Source organism: Salvelinus alpinus, chromosome 6 (assembly GCF_045679555.1).
Source record: "Salvelinus alpinus chromosome 6, SLU_Salpinus.1, whole genome shotgun sequence".
In the NCBI taxonomy this organism is placed as follows: domain Eukaryota; kingdom Metazoa; phylum Chordata; class Actinopteri; order Salmoniformes; family Salmonidae; genus Salvelinus; species Salvelinus alpinus.
In genome coordinates, this window is record NC_092091.1 from 1,104,083 (window position 1) to 1,127,772 (window position 23,690).

The window sequence follows — 23,690 nt, forward strand, 5'->3', positions numbered from 1 at the left end:
ACTAGACATCTACCACCTCACTACCACTATCAGATTAGAGCCATAAGGGAGTCTAGACATCTACTTCCCCACTACCACTATCAGATTAGAGCCATAAGGGAGTCTAGACATCTACCACCCCACAACCACTATCAGATTAGAGCCATAAGGGAGACTAGACATCTACTGCCCCACTACCACTATCAGATTAGAGCTATAAAGGAGAATAGACGTCTACCACCCTACTACCACTATCAGATTAGAGCCATAAGGGAGACTAGACATCTACCACCCCACTACCACTATCAGATTAGAGCCATAAGGGAGTTTAGACATCTACTGCCCCACTACCACTATCAGATTAGAGCCATAAGGGAGTCTAGACATCTACCACCCCACTACCACCATCAGATTAGAGCCATAAGGGAGTCTAGACATCTACCACCCCACTACCACTATCAGATTAGAGCCATAAGGGAGTCTAGACATCTACTTCCCCACTACCACTATCAGATTAGAGCCATAAGGGAGACTAGACATCTACCACCCCACAACCACTATCAGATTAGAGCAAAAAGGGAGACTAGACATCTACCACTATCAGATTAGAGCCATAAGGGAGTCTAGACATCTACCACCCCACTACCACCATCAGATTAGAGCCATAAGGGAGTCGAGACATCTACCACCCCACTACCACTATCAGATTAGAGCCATAAGGGAGTCTAGACATCTACTTCCCCACTACCACTATCAGATTAGAGCCATAAGGGAGACTAGACATCTACCACCCCACAACCACTATCAGATTAGAGCAAAAAGGGAGACTAGACATCTACCACTATCAGATTAGAGCCATAAGGGAGACTAGACATCTACCACCCCACTACCACTATCAGATTAGAGCCATAAAGTAGACTAGACATCTACCACCCCACAACCACTATCAGATTAGAGCAATAAGGGAGACTAGACATCTACCACTATCAGATTAGAGCCATAAGGGAGACTAGACATCTACCACCCCACTACCACCATCAGATTAGAGCCATAAGGGAGTCTAGACATCTACCACCCCACTACCACTATCAGATTAGAGCCATAAGGGAGTCTAGACATCTACTTCCCCACTACCACTATCAGATTAGAGCCATAAGGGAGACTAGACATCTACCACCCCACAACCACTATCAGATTAGAGCAAAAAGGGAGACTAGACATCTACCACTATCAGATTAGAGCCATAAGGGAGTCTAGACATCTACCACCCCACTACCACCATCAGATTAGAGCCATAAGGGAGTCGAGACATCTACCACCCCACTACCACTATCAGATTAGAGCCATAAGGGAGTCTAGACATCTACTTCCCCACTACCACTATCAGATTAGAGCCATAAGGGAGACTAGACATCTACCACCCCACAACCACTATCAGATTAGAGCAAAAAGGGAGACTAGACATCTACCACTATCAGATTAGAGCCATAAGGGAGACTAGACATCTACCACCCCACTACCACTATCAGATTAGCGCCATAAGGGAGAATAGACATCTACCACCCCACTACCACTATCAGATTAGAGCCATAAGGGAGAATAGGCATCTACCACCCCACTACCACTATCAGATTAGAGCCATAAGGGAGTCTAGACATCTACCACACCACTACCACTATCAGATTAGAGCCATAAGGGAGTCTAGACATCTACTGCCCCACTACCACTATCAGATTAGAGCCATAAGGGAGTCTAGACATCTACCACCCCACAACCACTATCAGATTAGAGCAAAAAGGGAGACTTGACATCTACCACTATCAGATTAGAACCATAAGGGAGAATAGACATCTACTACCCCACTACCACTATCAGATTAGAGACATAAGGGAGACTAGACATCTACCACCCCACTACCACTATCAGATTAGAGCCAAAAGGGAGACTAGACATCTACCACCCCACTACCACTATCAGATTAGAGCCATAAGGGAAACTAGACATCTACCACACCACTACCACTATCAGATTAGAGCCATAAGGGAGACTAGACATCTACTGCCCCACTACCACTATCAGATTATAGCTATAAAGGAGAATAGACGTCTACCACCCTACTACCACTATCAGATTAGAGCCATAAGGGAGACTAGACATCTACCACCCCACTACCACTATCAGATTAGAGCCATAAGGGAGTCTAAACATCTACTGCCCCACTACCACTATCAGATTAGAGCCATAAGGGAGTCTAGACATCTACCAACCAACTACCACTATCAGATTAGAGCCATAAGGTAGACTAGACATCTACCACCCCACAACCACAATCAGATTAGAGCAATAAGGGAGACTAGACATCTACCACTATCAGATTAGAGCCATAAGGGAGTCTAGACATCTACCACCCCACTACCACTATCAGATTAGAGCCATAAGGGAGTCTAGACATCTACTACACCACTACCACTATCAGATTAGAGACATAAGGGAGACTAGACATCTACCACCCCACTACCACTATCAGATTAGAGCCATAAGGGAGTCTAGACATCTACTGCCCCACTACCACTATCAGATTAGAGTCATAAGGGAGACTAGACATCTTCCACCCCACTACCACTTATCAGATTAGAGCCATAAGGGAGTCTAGACATCTACCACACCACTATCAGATTAGAGCCATAAGGGAGTCTAACCATCTACTGCCCCACTACAACTATCAGATTAGAGTCATAAGGGAGACTAGACATCTACCACCCCACTACCACTATAAGATTAGAGCCACAAGGGAGACTAGACATCTACCACCCCACTACCACTATCAGATTAGAGCCATAAGGGAGTCTAGACATCTACTGCCCCACTACCACTATCAGATTAGAGCCATAAGGGAGTCTAGACATCAACCACCCGACTACCACTATCAGATTAGAGCAATAAGGGAGTCTAGACATCAACCACCCCACTACCACTTTCAGATTAGAGCCATAAGGGAGTCTAGACATCTACCACCAACTACCACTATCAGATTAGAGACATAAGGGAGACTAAACATCTACCTCCCCACTACCACTATCAGATTAGAGCCATAAGGGAGAATAGACATCTACTGCCCCACTACCACTATCAGATTAGAGCCATAAGGGAGTCTAGACATCTACCAACCAACTACCACTATCAGATTAGAGCCATAAAGTAGACTAGACATCTACCACCCCACAACCACTATCAGATTAGAGCAATAAGGGAGACTAGACATCTACCACTATCAGATTAGAGCCATAAGGGAGTCTAGACATCTACCACCCCACTACCACTATCAGATTAGAGCCATAAGGGAGTCGAGACATCTACCACCCCACTACCACTATCAGATTAGAGCCATAAGGGAGTCTAGACATCTACTTCCCCACTACCACTATCAGATTAGAGCCATAAGGGAGACTAGACATCTACCACCCCACAACCACTATCAGATTAGAGCAAAAAGGGAGACTAGACATCTACCACTATCAGATTAGAGCCATAAGGGAGACTAGACATCTACCACCCCACTACCACTATCAGATTAGCGCCATAAGGGAGAATAGACATCTACCACCCCACTACCACTATCAGATTAGAGCCATAAGGGAGAATAGGCATCTACCACCCCACTACCACTATCAGATTAGAGCCATAAGGGAGTCTAGACATCTACCACACCACTACCACTATCAGATTAGAGCCATAAGGGAGTCTAGACATCTACTGCCCCACTACCACTATCAGATTAGAGCCATAAGGGAGTCTAGACATCTACCACCCCACAACCACTATCAGATTAGAGCAAAAAGGGAGACTTGACATCTACCACTATCAGATTAGAACCATAAGGGTGAATAGACATCTACTACCCCACTACCACTATCAGATTAGAGACATAAGGGAGACTAGACATCTACCACCCCACTACCACTATCAGATTAGAGCCAAAAGGGAGACTAGACATCTACCACCCCACTACCACTATCAGATTAGAGCCATAAGGGAAACTAGACATCTACCACACCACTACCACTATCAGATTAGAGCCATAAGGGAGACTAGACATCTACTGCCCCACTACCACTATCAGATTATAGCTATAAAGGAGAATAGACGTCTACCACCCTACTACCACTATCAGATTAGAGCCATAAGGGAGACTAGACATCTACCACCCCACTACCACTATCAGATTAGAGCCATAAGGGAGTCTAAACATCTACTGCCCCACTACCACTATCAGATTAGAGCCATAAGGGAGTCTAGACATCTACCAACCAACTACCACTATCAGATTAGAGCCATAAGGTAGACTAGACATCTACCACCCCACAACCACAATCAGATTAGAGCAATAAGGGAGACTAGACATCTACCACTATCAGATTAGAGCCATAAGGGAGTCTAGACATCTACCACCCCACTACCACTATCAGATTAGAGCCATAAGGGAGTCTAGACATCTACTACACCACTACCACTATCAGATTAGAGACATAAGGGAGACTAGACATCTACCACCCCACTACCACTATCAGATTAGAGCCATAAGGGAGTCTAGACATCTACTGCCCCACTACCACTATCAGATTAGAGTCATAAGGGAGACTAGACATCTTCCACCCCACTACCACTTATCAGATTAGAGCCATAAGGGAGTCTAGACATCTACCACACCACTATCAGATTAGAGCCATAAGGGAGTCTAACCATCTACTGCCCCACTACAACTATCAGATTAGAGTCATAAGGGAGACTAGACATCTACCACCCCACTACCACTATAAGATTAGAGCCACAAGGGAGACTAGACATCTACCACCCCACTACCACTATCAGATTAGAGCCATAAGGGAGTCTAGACATCTACTGCCCCACTACCACTATCAGATTAGAGCCATAAGGGAGTCTAGACATCAACCACCCGACTACCACTATCAGATTAGAGCAATAAGGGAGTCTAGACATCAACCACCCCACTACCACTTTCAGATTAGAGCCATAAGGGAGTCTAGACATCTACCACCCAACTACCACTATCAGATTAGAGACATAAGGGAGACTAAACATCTACCTCCCCACTACCACTATCAGATTAGAGCCATAAGGGAGAATAGACATCTACTGCCCCACTACCACTATCAGATTAGAGCCATAAGGGAGTCTAGACATCTACCAACCAACTACCACTATCAGATTAGAGCCATAAGGTAGACTAGACATCTACCACCCCACAACCACTATCAGATTAGAGCAATAAGGGAGACTAGACATCTACCACTATCAGATTAGAGCCATAAGGGAGTCTAGACATCTACCACCCAACTACCACTATCAGATTAGAGCCATAAGGTAGACTAGACATCTACCACCTCACTACCACTATCAGATTAGAGCCATAAGGGAGTCTAGACATCTACTTCCCCACTACCACTATCAGATTAGAGCCATAAGGGAGTCTAGACATCTACCACCCCACAACCACTATCAGATTAGAGCAAAAAGGGAGACTAGACATCTACCACTATCAGATTAGAGCCATAAGGGAGACTAGACATCTACCACCCCACTACCACTATCAGATTAGAGCCATAAGGGAGAATAGACATCTACCACCCCACTACCACTATCAGATTAGAGCCATAAGGGAGACTAGACATCTACCACCCCACTACCACTATCAGATTAGAGCCATAAGGGAGACTAGACATCTACCACCCCACTACCACTATCAGATTAGAGCCATAAGGGAGACTAGACATCTACCACCCCACAACCACTATCAGATTAGAGCAAAAAGGGAGACTAGACATCTACCACTATCAGATTAGAGCCATAAGGGAGACTAAACATCTACCACCCCACTACCACTATCAGATTAGAGCCATAAGGGAGAATAGACATCTACTACCCCACTACCACTATCAGATTAGAGACATAAGGGAAACTAGACATCTACCACACCACTACCACTATCAGATTAGAGCCATAAGGGAGACTAGACATCTACTGCCCCACTACCACTATCAGATTAGAGCCATAAGGGAGTCTAAACATCTACTGCCCCACTACCACTATCAGATTAGAGCCATAAGGGAGTCTAGACATCTACCAACCAACTACCACTATCAGATTAGAGCCATAAGGTAGACTAGACATCTACCACCCCACAACCACTATCAGATTAGAGCAATAAGGGAGACTAGACATCTACCACTATCAGATTAGAGCCATAAGGGAGACTAGACATCTACCACCCCACTACCACTATCAGATTAGAGCCATAAGGGAGTCTAAACATCTACTGCCCCACTACCACTATCAGATTAGAGCCATAAGGGAGTCTAGACATCTACCAACCAACTACCACTATCAGATTAGAGCCATAAGGGAGACTAGACATCTACTGCCCCACTACCACTATCAGATTAGAGCTATAAAGGAGAATAGACGTCTACCACCCTACTACCACTATCAGATTAGAGCCATAAGGGAGACTAGACATCTACCACCCCACTACCACTATCAGATTAGAGCCATAAGGGAGTCTAAACATCTACTGCCCCACTACCACTATCAGATTAGAGCCATAAGGTAGACTAGACATCTACCACCCCACTACCACTATCAGATTAGAGCAATAAGGGAGACTAGACATCTACCACTATCAAAGTAGAGCCATAAAGGAGACTAGACATCTACCACCCCACTACCACTATCAGATTAGAGCCATAAGGGAGAATAGACATCTACTACACCACTACCACTATCAGATTAGAGACATAAGGGAGACTAGACATCTACCACCCCACTACCACTATCAGATTAGAGCCATAAGGGAGTCTAAACATCTACTGCCCCACTACCACTATCAGATTAGTCATAAGGGAGACTAGACATCTTCCACCCCACTACCACTATCAGATTAGAGCCATAAGGGAGTCTAGACATCTACCACACCACTATCAGATTAGAGCCATAAGGGAGTCTAACCATCTACTGCCCCACTACCACTATCAGATTAGAGTCATAAGGGAGACTAGACATCTACCACCCCACTACCACTATAAGATTAGAGCCATAAGGGAGTCTAGACATCTACCACACCACTACCACTATCAGATTAGAGCCATAAGGGAGTCTAGACATCTACTGCCCCACTACCACTATCAGATTAGAGCCATAAGGGAGTCTAGACATCTACCACCCCACAACCACTATCAGATTAGAGCAAAAAGGGAGACTTGACATCTACCACTATCAGATTAGAGCCATAAGGGAGAATAGACATCTACTACCCCACTACCACTATCAGATTAGAGACATAAGGGAGACTAGACATCTACCACCCCACTACCACTATCAGATTAGAGCCAAAAGGGAGACTAGACATCTACCACCCCACTACCACTATCAGATTAGAGCCATAAGGGAAACTAGACATCTACCACACCACTACCACTATCAGATTAGAGCCATAAGGGAGACTAGACATCTACTGCCCCACTACCACTATCAGATTATAGCTATAAAGGAGAATAGACGTCTACCACCCTACTACCACTATCAGATTAGAGCCATAAGGGAGACTAGACATCTACCACCCCACTACAACTATCAGATTAGAGCCATAAGGGAGTCTAAACATCTACTGCCCCACTACCACTATCAGATTAGAGCCATAAGGGAGTCTAGACATCTACCAACCAACTACCACTATCAGATTAGAGCCATAAGGTAGACTAGACATCTACCACCCCACAACCACAATCAGATTAGAGCAATAAGGGAGACTAGACATCTACCACTATCAGATTAGAGCCAAAAGGGAGTCTAGACATCTACCACCCCACTACCACTATCAGATTAGAGCCATAAGGGAGTCTAGACATCTACTACACCACTACCACTATCAGATTAGAGACATAAGGGAGACTAGACATCTACCACCCCACTACCACTATCAGATTAGAGCCATAAGGGAGTCTAAACATCTACTGCCCCACTACCACTATCAGATTAGAGTCATAAGGGAGACTAGACATCTTCCACCCCACTACCACTTATCAGATTAGAGCCATAAGGGAGTCTAGACATCTACCACACCACTATCAGATTAGAGCCATAAGGGAGTCTAACCATCTACTGCCCCACTACCACTATCAGATTAGAGTCATAAGGGAGACTAGACATCTACCACCCCACTACCACTATAAGATTAGAGCCACAAGGGAGACTAGACATCTACCACCCCACTACCACTATCAGATTAGAGCCATAAGGGAGTCTAGACATCTACTGCCCCACTACCACTATCAGATTAGAGCCATAAGGGAGTCTAGACATCAACCACCCGACTACCACTATCAGATTAGAGCAATAAGGGAGTCTAGACATCAACCACCCCACTACCACTTTCAGATTAGAGCCATAAGGGAGTCTAGACATCTACCACCCAACTACCACTATCAGATTAGAGACATAAGGGAGACTAAACATCTACCTCCCCACTACCACTATCAGATTAGAGCCATAAGGGAGAATAGACATCTACTGCCCCACTACCACTATCAGATTAGAGCCATAAGGGAGTCTAGACATCTACCAACCAACTACCACTATCAGATTAGAGCCATAAGGGAGATTAGACATCTACTGCCCCACTACCACTATCAGATTAGAGCCATAAGGGAGTCTAGACATCTACCAACCAACTACCACTATCAGATTAGAGCCCTAAGGTAGACTAGACATCTACCACCCCACAACCACTATCAGATTAGAGCAATAAGGGAGACTAGACATCTACCACTATCAGATTAGAGCCATAAGGGAGTCTAGACATCTACCACCCAACTACCACTATCAGATTAGAGCCATAAGGTAGACTAGACATCTACCACCTCACTACCACTATCAGATTAGAGCCATAAGGGAGTCTAGACATCTACTTCCCCACTACCACTATCACATTAGAGCCATAAGGGAGTCTAGACATCTACCACCCCACAACCACTATCAGATTAGAGCAAAAAGGGAGACTAGACATCTACCACTATCAGATTAGAGCCATAAGGGAGACTAGACATCTACCACCCCACTACCACTATCAGATTAGAGCCATAAGGGAGAATAGACATCTACCACCCCACTACCACTATCAGATTAGAGCCATAAGGGAGACTAGACATCTACCACCCCACTACCACTATCAGATTAGAGCCATAAGGGAGTCTAGACATCTACCACACCACTACCACTATCAGATTGGAGCCATAAAGGAGTCTAGACATCTACTGCCCCACAACCACTATCAGATTAGAGCAAAAAGGGAGACTAGACATCTACCACTATCAGATTAGAGCCATAAGGGAGACTAGACATCTACCACCCCACTACCACTATCAGATTAGAGCCATAAGGGAGAATATACATCTACTACCCCACTACCACTATCAGATTAGAGACATAAGGGAGACTAGACATCTACCACCCCACTACCACTATCAGATTAGAGCCAAAAGGGAGACTAGACATCTACCACCCCACTACCACTATCAGATTAGAGCCATAAGGGAGACTAGACATCTACTGCCCCACTACCACTATCAGATTAGAGCCATAAGGGAGACTAGACATCTACCACCCCACTACCACTATCAGATTAGAGCCATAAGGTAGACTAGACATCTACCACCCCACAACCACTATCAGATTAGAGCAATAAGGGAGACTAGACATCTACCACTATCAGATTAGAGCCATAAGGGAGTCTAGACATCTACCACCCAACTACCACTATCAGATTAGAGCCATAAGGTAGACTAGACATCTACCACCTCACTACCACTATCAGATTAGAGCCATAAGGGAGTCTAGACATCTACTGCCCCACTACCACTATCAGATTAGAGCCATAAGGGAGTCTAGACATCTACCACCCCACAACCACTATCAGATTAGAGCAAAAAGGGAGACTAGACATCTACCACTATCAGATTAGAGCCATAAGGGAGACTAGACATCTACCACCCCACTACCACTATCAGATTAGAGCCATAAGGGAGAATAGACATCTACCACCCCACTACCACTATCAGATTAGAGCCATAAGGGAGAATAGACATCTACCACCCCACTACCACTATCAGATTAGAGCCATAAGGGAGTCTAGACATCTACCACACCACTACCACTATCAGATTAGAGCCATAAGGGAGACTAGACATCTACCACCCCACTACCACTATCAGATTAGAGCCATAAGGGAGAATATACATCTACTACCCCACTACCACTATCAGATTAGAGACATAAGGGAGACTAGACATCTACCACCCCACTACCACTATCAGATTAGAGCCAAAAGGGAGACTAGACATCTACCACCCCACTACCACTATCAGATTAGAGCCATAAGGGAGTCTAGACATCTACCACCCCACAACCACTATCAGATTAGAGCAAAAAGGGAGACTAGACATCTACCACTATCAGATTAGAGCCATAAGGGAGACTAGACATCTACCACCCCACTACCACTATCAGATTAGAGCCATAAGGGAGAATAGACATCTACTACCCCACTACCACTATCAGATTAGAGACATAAGGGAAACTAGACATCTACCACACCACTACCACTATCAGATTAGAGCCATAAGGGAGACTAGACATCTACTGCCCCACTACCACTATCAGATTAGAGCTATAAAGGAGAATAGACGTCTACCACCCTACTACCACTATCAGATTAGAGCCATAAGGGAGACTAGACATCTACCACCCCACTACCACTATCAGATTAGAGCCATAAGGGAGTCTAAACATCTACTGCCCCACTACCACTATCAGATTAGAGCCATAAGGGAGTCTAGACATCTACCAACCAACTACCACTATCAGATTAGAGCCATAAGGTAGACTAGACATCTACCACCCCACAACCACTATCAGATTAGAGCAATAAGGGAGACTAGACATCTACCACTATCAGATTAGAGCCATAAGGGAGACTAGACATCTACCACCCCACTACCACTATCAGATTAGAGCCATAAGGGAGTCTAAACATCTACTGCCCCACTACCACTATCAGATTAGAGCCATAAGGGAGTCTAGACATCTACCAACCAACTACCACTATCAGATTAGAGCCATAAGGTAGACTAGACATCTACCACCCCACAACCACAATCAGATTAGAGCAATAAGGGAGACTAGACATCTACCACTATCAGATTAGAGCCATAAGGGAGTCTAGACATCTACCACCCCACTACCACTATCAGATTAGAGCCATAAGGGAGTCTAGACATCTACCACCCAACTACCACTATCAGATTAGAGCCATAAGGTAGACTAGACATCTACCACCCCACTACCACTATCAGATTAGAGCAATAAGGGAGACTAGACATCTACCACTATCAAAGTAGAGCCATAAAGGAGACAAGACATCTACCACCCCACTACCACTATCAGATTAGAGCCATAAGGGAGAATAGACATCTACTACACCACTACCACTATCAGATTAGAGACATAAGGGAGACTAGACATCTACCACCCCACTACCACTATCAGATTAGAGCCATAAGGGAGTCTAACCATCTACTGCCCCACTACCACTATCAGATTAGAGTCATAAGGGAGACTAGACATCTACCACCCCACTACCACTATAAGATTAGAGCCACAAGGGAGACTAGACATCTACCACCCCACTACCACTATCAGATTAGAGCCATAAGGGAGTCTAGACATCTACTGCCCCACTACCACTATCAGATTAGAGCCATAAGGGAGTCTAGACATCAACCACCCGACTACCACTATCAGATTAGAGCAATAAGGGAGTCTAGACATCAACCACCCCACTACCACTTTCAGATTAGAGCCATAAGGGAGTCTAGACATCTACCACCCAACTACCACTATCAGATTAGAGACATAAGGGAGACTAGACATCTACCTCCCCACTACCACTATCAGATTAGAGCCATAAGGGAGAATAGACATCTACTGCCCCACTACCACTATCAGATTAGAGCCATAAGGGAGTCTAGACATCTACCAACCAACTACCACTATCAGATTAGAGCCATAAGGGAGACTAGACATCTACCACCCCACTACCACTATCAGATTAGAGCCATAAGGGAGACTAGACATCTACCACCCCACTACCACTATCAGATTAGAGCCCTAAGGTAGACTAGACATCTACCACCCCACAACCACTATCAGATTAGAGCAATAAGGGAGACTAGACATCTACCACTATCAGATTAGAGCCATAAGGGAGTCTAGACATCTACCACCCAACTACCACTATCAGATTAGAGCCATAAGGTAGACTAGACATCTACCACCTCACTACCACTATCAGATTAGAGCCATAAGGGAGTCTAGACATCTACTTCCCCACTACCACTATCACATTAGAGCCATAAGGGAGTCTAGACATCTACCACCCCACAACCACTATCAGATTAGAGCAAAAAGGGAGACTAGACATCTACCACTATCAGATTAGAGCCATAAGGGAGACTAGACATCTACCACCCCACTACCACTATCAGATTAGAGCCATAAGGGAGAATAGACATCTACCACCCCACTACCACTATCAGATTAGAGCCATAAGGGAGACTAGACATCTACCACCCCACTACCACTATCAGATTAGAGCCATAAGGGAGTCTAGACATCTACCACACCACTACCACTATCAGATTGGAGCCATAAAGGAGTCTAGACATCTACTGCCCCACAACCACTATCAGATTAGAGCAAAAAGGGAGACTAGACATCTACCACTATCAGATTAGAGCCATAAGGGAGACTAGACATCTACCACCCCACTACCACTATCAGATTAGAGCCATAAGGGAGAATATACATCTACTACCCCACTACCACTATCAGATTAGAGACATAAGGGAGACTAGACATCTACCACCCCACTACCACTATCAGATTAGAGCCAAAAGGGAGACTAGACATCTACCACCCCACTACCACTATCAGATTAGAGCCATAAGGGAGACTAGACATCTACCACCCCACTACCACTATCAGATTAGAGCCATAAGGGAGACTAGACATCTACCACCCCACTACCACTATCAGATTAGAGCCCTAAGGGAGACTAGACATCTACCACCCCACAACCACTATCAGATTAGAGCAATAAGGGAGACTAGACATCTACCACTATCAGATTAGAGCCATAAGGGAGACTAGACATCTACCACCCAACTACCACTATCAGATTAGAGCCATAAGGTAGACTAGACATCTACCACCTCACTACCACTATCAGATTAGAGCCATAAGGGAGTCTAGACATCTACTTCCCCACTACCACTATCAGATTAGAGCCATAAGGGAGTCTAGACATCTACCACCCCACAACCACTATCAGATTAGAGCAAAAAGGGAGACTAGACATCTACCACTATCAGATTAGAGCCATAAGGGAGACTAGACATCTACCACCCCACTACCACTATCAGATTAGAGCCATAAGGGAGAATAGACATCTACCACCCCACTACCACTATCAGATTAGAGCCATAAGGGAGTCTAGACATCTACCACACCACTACCACTATCAGATTGGAGCCATAAAGGAGTCTAGACATCTACTGCCCCACAACCACTATCAGATTAGAGCAAAAAGGGAGACTAGACATCTACCACTATCAGATTAGAGCCATAAGGGAGACTAGACATCTACCACCCCACTACCACTATCAGATTAGAGCCATAAGGGAGAATATACATCTACTACCCCACTACCACTATCAGATTAGAGACATAAGGGAGACTAGACATCTACCACCCCACTACCACTATCAGATTAGAGCCAAAAGGGAGACTAGACATCTACCACCCCACTACCACTATCAGATTAGAGCCATAAGGGAGTCTAGACATCTACCACCCCACAACCACTATCAGATTAGAGCAAAAAGGGAGACTAGACATCTACCACTATCAGATTAGAGCCATAAGGGAGACTAAACATCTACCACCCCACTACCACTATCAGATTAGAGCCATAAGGGAGAATAGACATCTACTACCCCACTACCACTATCAGATTAGAGACATAAGGGAAACTAGACATCTACCACACCACTACCACTATCAGATTAGAGCCATAAGGGAGACTAGACATCTACTGCCCCACTACCACTATCAGATTAGAGCTATAAAGGAGAATAGACGTCTACCACCCTACTACCACTATCAGATTAGAGCCATAAGGGAGACTAGACATCTACCACCCCACTACCACTATCAGATTAGAGCCATAAGGGAGTCTAAACATCTACTGCCCCACTACCACTATCAGATTAGAGCCATAAGGGAGTCTAGACATCTACCAACCAACTACCACTATCAGATTAGAGCCATAAGGTAGACTAGACATCTACCACCCCACAACCACTATCAGATTAGAGCAATAAGGGAGACTAGACATCTACCACTATCAGATTAGAGCCATAAGGGAGACTAGACATCTACCACCCCACTACCACTATCAGATTAGAGCCATAAGGGAGTCTAAACATCTACTGCCCCACTACCACTATCAGATTAGAGCCATAAGGGAGTCTAGACATCTACCAACCAACTACCACTATCAGATTAGAGCCATAAGGTAGACTAGACATCTACCACCCCACAACCACAATCAGATTAGAGCAATAAGGGAGACTAGACATCTACCACTATCAGATTAGAGCCATAAGGGAGTCTAGACATCTACCACCCCACTACCACTATCAGATTAGAGCCATAAGGGAGTCTAGACATCTACCACCCAACTACCACTATCAGATTAGAGCCATAAGGTAGACTAGACATCTACCACCCCACTACCACTATCAGATTAGAGCAATAAGGGAGACTAGACATCTACCACTATCAAAGTAGAGCCATAAAGGAGACTAGACATCTACCACCCCACTACCACTATCAGATTAGAGCCATAAGGGAGAATAGACATCTACTACACCACTACCACTATCAGATTAGAGACATAAGGGAGACTAGACATCTACCACCCCACTACCACTATCAGATTAGAGCCATAAGGGAGTCTAAACATCTACTGCCCCACTACCACTATCAGATTAGTCATAAGGGAGACTAGACATCTTCCACCCCACTACCACTATCAGATTAGAGCCATAAGGGAGTCTAGACATCTACCACACCACTATCAGATTAGAGCCATAAGGGAGTCTAACCATCTACTGCCCCACTACCACTATCAGATTAGAGTCATAAGGGAGACTAGACATCTACCACCCCACTACCACTATAAGATTAGAGCCATAAGGGAGACTAGACATCTACCACCCCACTACCACTATCAGATTAGAGCCATAAGGGAGATTAGACATCTACTGCCCCACTACCACTATCAGATTAGAGCCATAAGGGAGTCTAGACATCTACCAACCAACTACCACTATCAGATTAGAGCCATAAGGTAGACTAGACATCTACCACCCCACAACCACTATCAGATTAGAGCAATAAGGGAGACTAGACATCTACCACTATCAGATTAGAGCCATAAGGGAGTCTAGACATCTACCACCCAACTACCACTATCAGATTAGAGCAAAAAGGGAGACTAGACATCTACCACTATCAGATTAGAGCCATAAGGGAGACTAGACATCTACCACCCCACTACCACTATCAGATTAGAGCCATAAGGGAGAATATACATCTACTACCCCACTACCACTATCAGATTAGAGACATAAGGGAGACTAGACATCTACCACCCCACTACCACTATCAGATTAGAGCCAAAAGGGAGACTAGACATCTACCACCCCACTACCACTATCAGATTAGAGCCATAAGGGAGTCTAGACATCTACCACCCCACAACCACTATCAGATTAGAGCAAAAAGGGAGACTAGACATCTACCACTATCAGATTAGAGCCATAAGGGAGACTAAACATCTACCACCCCACTACCACTATCAGATTAGAGCCATAAGGGAGAATAGACATCTACTACCCCACTACCACTATCAGATTAGAGACATAAGGGAAACTAGACATCTACCACACCACTACCACTATCAGATTAGAGCCATAAGGGAGACTAGACATCTACTGCCCCACTACCACTATCAGATTAGAGCTATAAAGGAGAATAGACGTCTACCACCCTACTACCACTATCAGATTAGAGCCATAAGGGAGACTAGACATCTACCACCCCACTACCACTATCAGATTAGAGCCATAAGGGAGTCTAAACATCTACTGCCCCACTACCACTATCAGATTAGAGCCATAAGGGAGTCTAGACATCTACCAACCAACTACCACTATCAGATTAGAGCCATAAGGTAGACTAGACATCTACCACCCCACAACCACTATCAGATTAGAGCAATAAGGGAGACTAGGCATCTACCACTATCAGATTAGAGCCATAAGGGAGACTAGACATCTACCACCCCACTACCACTATCAGATTAGAGCCATAAGGGAGTCTAAACATCTACTGCCCCACTACCACTATCAGATTAGAGCCATAAGGGAGTCTAGACATCTACCAACCAACTACCACTATCAGATTAGAGCCATAAGGTAGACTAGACATCTACCACCCCACAACCACAATCAGATTAGAGCAATAAGGGAGACTAGACATCTACCACTATCAGATTAGAGCCATAAGGGAGTCTAGACATCTACCACCCCACTACCACTATCAGATTAGAGCCATAAGGGAGTCTAGACATCTACCACCCAACTACCACTATCAGATTAGAGCCATAAGGTAGACTAGACATCTACCACCCCACTACCACTATCAGATTAGAGCAATAAGGGAGACTAGACATCTACCACTATCAAAGTAGAGCCATAAAGGAGACAAGACATCTACCACTCCACTACCACTATCAGATTAGAGCCATAAGGGAGAATAGACATCTACTATACCACTACCACTATCAGATTAGAGACATAAGGGAGACTAGACATCTACCACCCCACTACCACTATCAGATTAGAGCCATAAGGGAGTCTAAACATCTACTGCCCCACTACCACTATCAGATTAGAGTCATAAGGGAGACTAGACATCTTCCACCCCACTACCACTATCAGATTAGAGCCATAAGGGAGTCTAGACATCTACCACACCACTATCAGATTAGAGCCATAAGGGAGTCTAACCATCTACTGCCCCACTACCACTATCAGATTAGAGTCATAAGGGAGACTAGACATCTACCACCCCACTACCACTATAAGATTAGAGCCATAAGGGAGACTAGACATCTACCACCCCACTACCACTATCAGATTAGAGCCATAAGGGAGACTAGACATCTACTGCCCCACTACCACTATCAGATTAGAGCCATAAGGGAGTCTAGACATCAACCACCCCACTACCACTTTCAGATTAGAGCCATAAGGGAGTCTAGACATCTACCACCCAACTACCATTATCAGATTAGAGACATAAGGGACACGAAACATCTACCTCCTCACTACCACTATCAGATTAGAGCCATAAGGGAGAATAGGCATCTACTGCCCCACTACCACTATCAGATTAGAGCCATAAGGGAGTCTAGACATCTACCAACCAACTACCACTATCAGATTAGAGCCATAAGGGAGATTAGACATCTACTGCCCCACTACCACTATCAGATTAGAGCCATAAGGGAGTCTAGACATCTACCAACCAACTACCACTATCAGATTAGAGCCATAAGGTAGACTAGACATCTACCACCCCACAACCACTATCAGATTAGAGCAATAAGGGAGACTAGACATCTACCACTATCAGATTAGAGCCATAAGGGAGTCTAGACATCTACCACCCAACTACCACTATCAGATTAGAGCCATAAGGGAGTCTAGACATCTACTTCCCCACTACCACTATCAGATTAGAGCAATAAGGGAGTCTAGACATCAACCACCCCACTACCACTTTCAGATTAGAGCCATAAGGGAGTCTAGACATCTACCACCCAACTACCATTATCAGATTAGAGACATAAGGGACACGAAACATCTACCTCCTCACTACCACTATCAGATTAGAGCCATAAGGGAGAATAGACATCTACTGCCCCACTACCACTATCAGATTAGAGCCATAAGGGAGTCTAGACATCTACCAACCAACTACCACTATCAGATTAGAGCCATAAGGGAGACTAGACATCTACTGCCCCACTACCACTATCAGATTAGAGCTATAAAGGAGAATAGACGTCTACCACCCTACTACCACTATCAGATTAGAGCCATAAGGGAGACTAGACATCTACCACCCCACTACCACTATCAGATTAGAGCCATAAGGGAGTCTAAACATCTACTGCCCCACTACCACTATCAGATTAGAGCCATAAGGGAGTCTAGACATCTACCAACCAACTACCACTATCAGATTAGAGCCATAAGGTAGACTAGACATCTACCACCCCACAACCACTATCAGATTAGAGCAATAAGGGAGACTAGACATCTACCACTATCAGATTAGAGCCATAAGGGAGTCTAGACATCTACCACCCCACTACCACTATCAGATTAGAGCCATAAGGGAGTCTAGACATCTACCACCCAACTACCACTATCAGATTAGAGCCATAAGGTAGACTAGACATCTACCACCCCACTACCACTATCAGATTAGAGCCATAAGGGAGACTAGACATCTACCACTATCAAAGTAGAGCCATAAAGGAGACAAGACATCTACCACCCCACTACCACTATCAGATTAGAGCCATAAGGGAGAATAGACATCTACTACACCACTACCACTATCAGATTAGAGACATAAGGGAGACTAGACATCTACCACCCCACTACCACTATCAGATTAGAGCCATAAGGGAGTCTAAACATCTACTGCCCCACTACCACTATCAGATTAGAGTCATAAGGGAGACTAGACATCTTCCACCCCACTACCACTATCAGATTAGAGCCATAAGGGAGTCTAGACATCTACCACACCACTATCAGATTAGAGCCATAAGGGAGTCTAACCATCTACTGCCCCACTACCACTATCAGATTAGAGTCATAAGGGAGACTAGACATCTACCACCCCACTACCACTATAAGATTAGAGCCATAAGGGAGACTAGACATCTACCACCCCACTACCACTATCAGATTAGAGCGATAAGGGAGAATAGACATCTACTACCCCACTACCACTATCAGATTAGAGACATAAGGGAGACTAGACATCTACCACCCCACTACCACTATCAGATTAGAGCCAAAAGGGAGAATAGACATCTACTACCCCACTACCACTATCAGATTAGAGACATAAGGGAGACTAGACATCTACCACCCCACTACCACTATCAGATTAGAGCCAAAAGGGAGACTAGACATCTACCACCCCACTACCACTATCAGATTAGAGCCAAAAGGGAAACTAGACATCTACCACCCCACTACCACTATCAGATTAGAGCCATAAGGGAGACTAGACATCTACCACCCCACTACCACTATCAGATTAGAGCCATAAGGGAGTTTAGACATCTACTGCCCCACTACCACTATCAGATTAGAGCCATAAGGGAGTCTAGACATCTACCAACCAACTACCACTATCAGATTAGAGCCATAAAGTAGACTAGACATCTACCACCCCACAACCACTATCAGATTAGAGCAATAAGGGAGACTAGACATCTACCACTATCAGATTAGAGCCATAAGGGAGTCTAGACATCTACCACCCCACTACCACCATCATATTAGAGCCATAAGGGAGTCTAGACATCTACCACCCCACTACCACTATCAGATTAGAGCCATAAGGGAGTCTAGACATCTACTTCCCCACTACCACTATCAGATTAGAGCCATAAGGGAGACTAGACATCTACCACCCCACAACCACTATCAGATTTGAGCAAAAAGGGAGACTAGACATCTACCACTATCAGATTAGAGCCATAAGGGAGACTAGACATCTACCACCCCACTACCACTATCAGATTAGCGCCATAAGGGAGAATAGACATCTACCACCCCACTACCACTATCAGATTAGAGCCATAAGGGAGAATAGGCATCTACCACCCCACTACCACTATCAGATTAGAGCCATAAGGGAGTCTAGACATCTACCACACCACTACCACTATCAGATTAGAGCCATAAGGGAGTCTAGACATCTACTGCCCCACTACCACTATCAGATTAGAGCCATAAGGGAGTCTAGACATCTACCACCCCACAACCACTATCAGATTAGAGCAAAAAGGGAGACTAGACATCTACCACTATCAGATTAGAGCCATAAGGGAGAATAGACATCTACTACCCCACTACCACTATCAAATTAGAGACATAAGGGAGACTAGACATCTACCACCCCACTACCACTATCAGATTAGAGCCAAAAGGGAGACTAGACATCTACCACCCCACTACCACTATCAGATTAGAGCCATAAGGGAAACTAGACATCTACCACACCACTACCACTATCAGATTAGAGCCATAAGGGAGACTAGACATCTACTGCCCCACTACCACTATCAGATTATAGCTATAAAGGAGAATAGACATCTACCACCCTACTACCACTATCAGATTAGAGCCATAAGGGAGACTAGACATCTACCACCCCACTACCACTATCAGATTAGAGCCATAAGGGAGTCTAAACATCTACTGCCCCACTACCACTATCAGATTAGAGCCATAAGGGAGTCTAGACATCTACCAACCAACTACCACTATCAGATTAGAGCCATAAGGTAGACTAGACATCTACCACCCCACAACCACAATCAGATTAGAGCAATAAGGGAGACTAGACATCTACCACTATCAGATTAGAGCCATAAGGGAGTCTAGACATCTACCACCCCACTACCACTATCAGATTAGAGCCATAAGGGAGTCTAGACATCTACTACACCACTACCACTATCAGATTAGAGACATAAGGGAGACTAGACATCTACCACCCCACTACCACTATCAGATTAGAGCCATAAGGGAGTCTAAACATCTACTGCCCCACTACCACTATCAGATTAGAGTCATAAGGGAGACTAGACATCTTCCACCCCACTACCACTATCAGATTAGAGCCATAAGGGAGTCTAGACATCTACCACACCACTATCAGATTAGAGCCATAAGGGAGTCTAACCATCTACTGCCCCACTACCACTATCAGATTAGAGTCATAAGGGAGACTAGACATCTACCACCCCACTACCACTATAAGATTAGAGCCATAAGGGAGACTAGACATCTACCACCCCACTACCACTATCAGATTAGAGCCATAAGGGAGTCTAGACATCTACTGCCCCACTACCACTATCAGATTAGAGCCATAAGGGAGTCTAGACATCAACCACCCGACTACCACTATCAGATTAGAGCAATAAGGGAGTCTAGACATCAACCACCCCACTACCACTTTCAGATTAGAGCCATAAGGGAGTCTAGACATCTACCACCCAACTACCACTATCAGATTAGAGACATAAGGGAGACTAAACATCTACCTCCCCACTACCACTATCAGATTAGAGCCATAAGGGAGAATAGACATCTACTGCCCCACTACCACTATCAGATTAGAGCCATAAGGGAGTCTAGACATCTACCAACCAACTACCACTATCAGATTAGAGCCATAAGGGAGAATAGACATCTACTGCCCCACTACCACTATCAGATTAGAGCCATAAGGGAGTCTAGACATCTACCAACCAACTACCACTATCAGATTAGAGCCATAAGGGAGTCTAAACATCTACTGCCCCACTACCACTATCAGATTAGAGTCATAAGGGAGACTAGACATCTTCCACCCCACTACCACTATCAGATTAGAGCCATAAGGGAGTCTAGACATCTACCAACCAACTACCACTATCAGATTAGAGCCATAAGGGAGACTAGACATCTACTGCCCCACTACCACTATCAGATTAGAGCTATAAAGGAGAATAGACGTCTACCACCCTACTACCACTATCAGATTAGAGCCATAAGGGAGTCTAAACATCTACTGCCCCACTACCACTATCAGATTAGAGCCATAAGGGAGTCTAGACATCTACCAACCAACTACCACTATCAGATTAGAGCCATAAGGTAGACTAGACATCTACCACCCCACAACCACTATCAGATTAGAGCAATAAGGGAGACTAGACATCTACCACTATCAGATTAGAGCCATAAGGGAGTCTAGACATCTACCACCCCACTACCACTATCAGATTAGAGCCATAAGGGAGTCTAGACATCTACCACCCAACTACCACTATCAGATTAGAGCCATAAGGTAGACTAGACATCTACCACCCCACTACCACTATCAGATTAGAGCAATAAGGGAGACTAGACATCTACCACTATCAAAGTAGAGCCATAAAGGAGACTAGACATCTACCACCCCACTACCACTATCAGATTAGAGCCATAAGGGAGAATAGACATCTACTACACCACTACCACTATCAGATTAGAGACATAAGGGAGACTAGACATCTACCACCCCACTACCACTATCAGATTAGAGCCATAAGGGAGTCTAAACATCTACTGCCCCACTACCACTATCAGATTAGAGTCATAAGGGAGACTAGACATCTTCCACCCCACTACCACTATCAGATTAGAGCCATAAGGGAGTCTAGACATCTACCACACCACTATCAGATTAGAGCAATAAGGGAGTCTAACCATCTACTGCCCCACTACCACTATCAGATTAGAGTCATAAGGGAGACTAGACATCTACCACCCCACTACCACTATCAGATTAGAGCGATAAGGGAGAATAGACATCTACTACCCCACTACCACTATCAGATTAGAGACATAAGGGAGACTAGACATCTACCACCCCACTACCACTATCAGATTAGAGCCAAAAGGGAGAATAGACATCTACTACCCCACTACCACTATCAGATTAGAGACATAAGGGAGACTAGACATCTACCACCCCACTACCACTATCAGATTAGAGCCAAAAGGGAGACTAGACATCTACCACCCCACTACCACTATCAGATTAAAGCCAAAAGGGAAACTAGACATCTACCACCCCACTACCACTATCAGATTAGAGCCATAAGGGAGACTAGACATCTACTGCCCCACTACCACTATCAGATTAGAGCTATAAAGGAGAATAGACGTCTACCACCCTACTACCACTATCAGATTAGAGCCATAAGGGAGACTAGACATCTACCACCCCACTACCACTATCAGATTAGAGCCATAAGGGAGTTTAGACATCTACTGCCCCACTACCACTATCAGATTAGAGCCATAAGGGAGTCTAGACATCTACCAACCAACTACCACTATCAGATTAGAGCCATAAAGTAGACTAGACATCTACCACCCCACAACCACTATCAGATTAGAGCAATAAGGGAGACTAGACATCTACCACTATCAGATTAGAGCCATAAGGGAGTCTAGACATCTACCACCCCACTACCACCATCAGATTAGAGCCATAAGGGAGTCTAGACATCTACCACCCCACTACCACTATCAGATTAGAGCCATAAGGGAGTCTAGACATCTACTTCCCCACTACCACTATCAGATTAGAGCCATAAGGGAGAC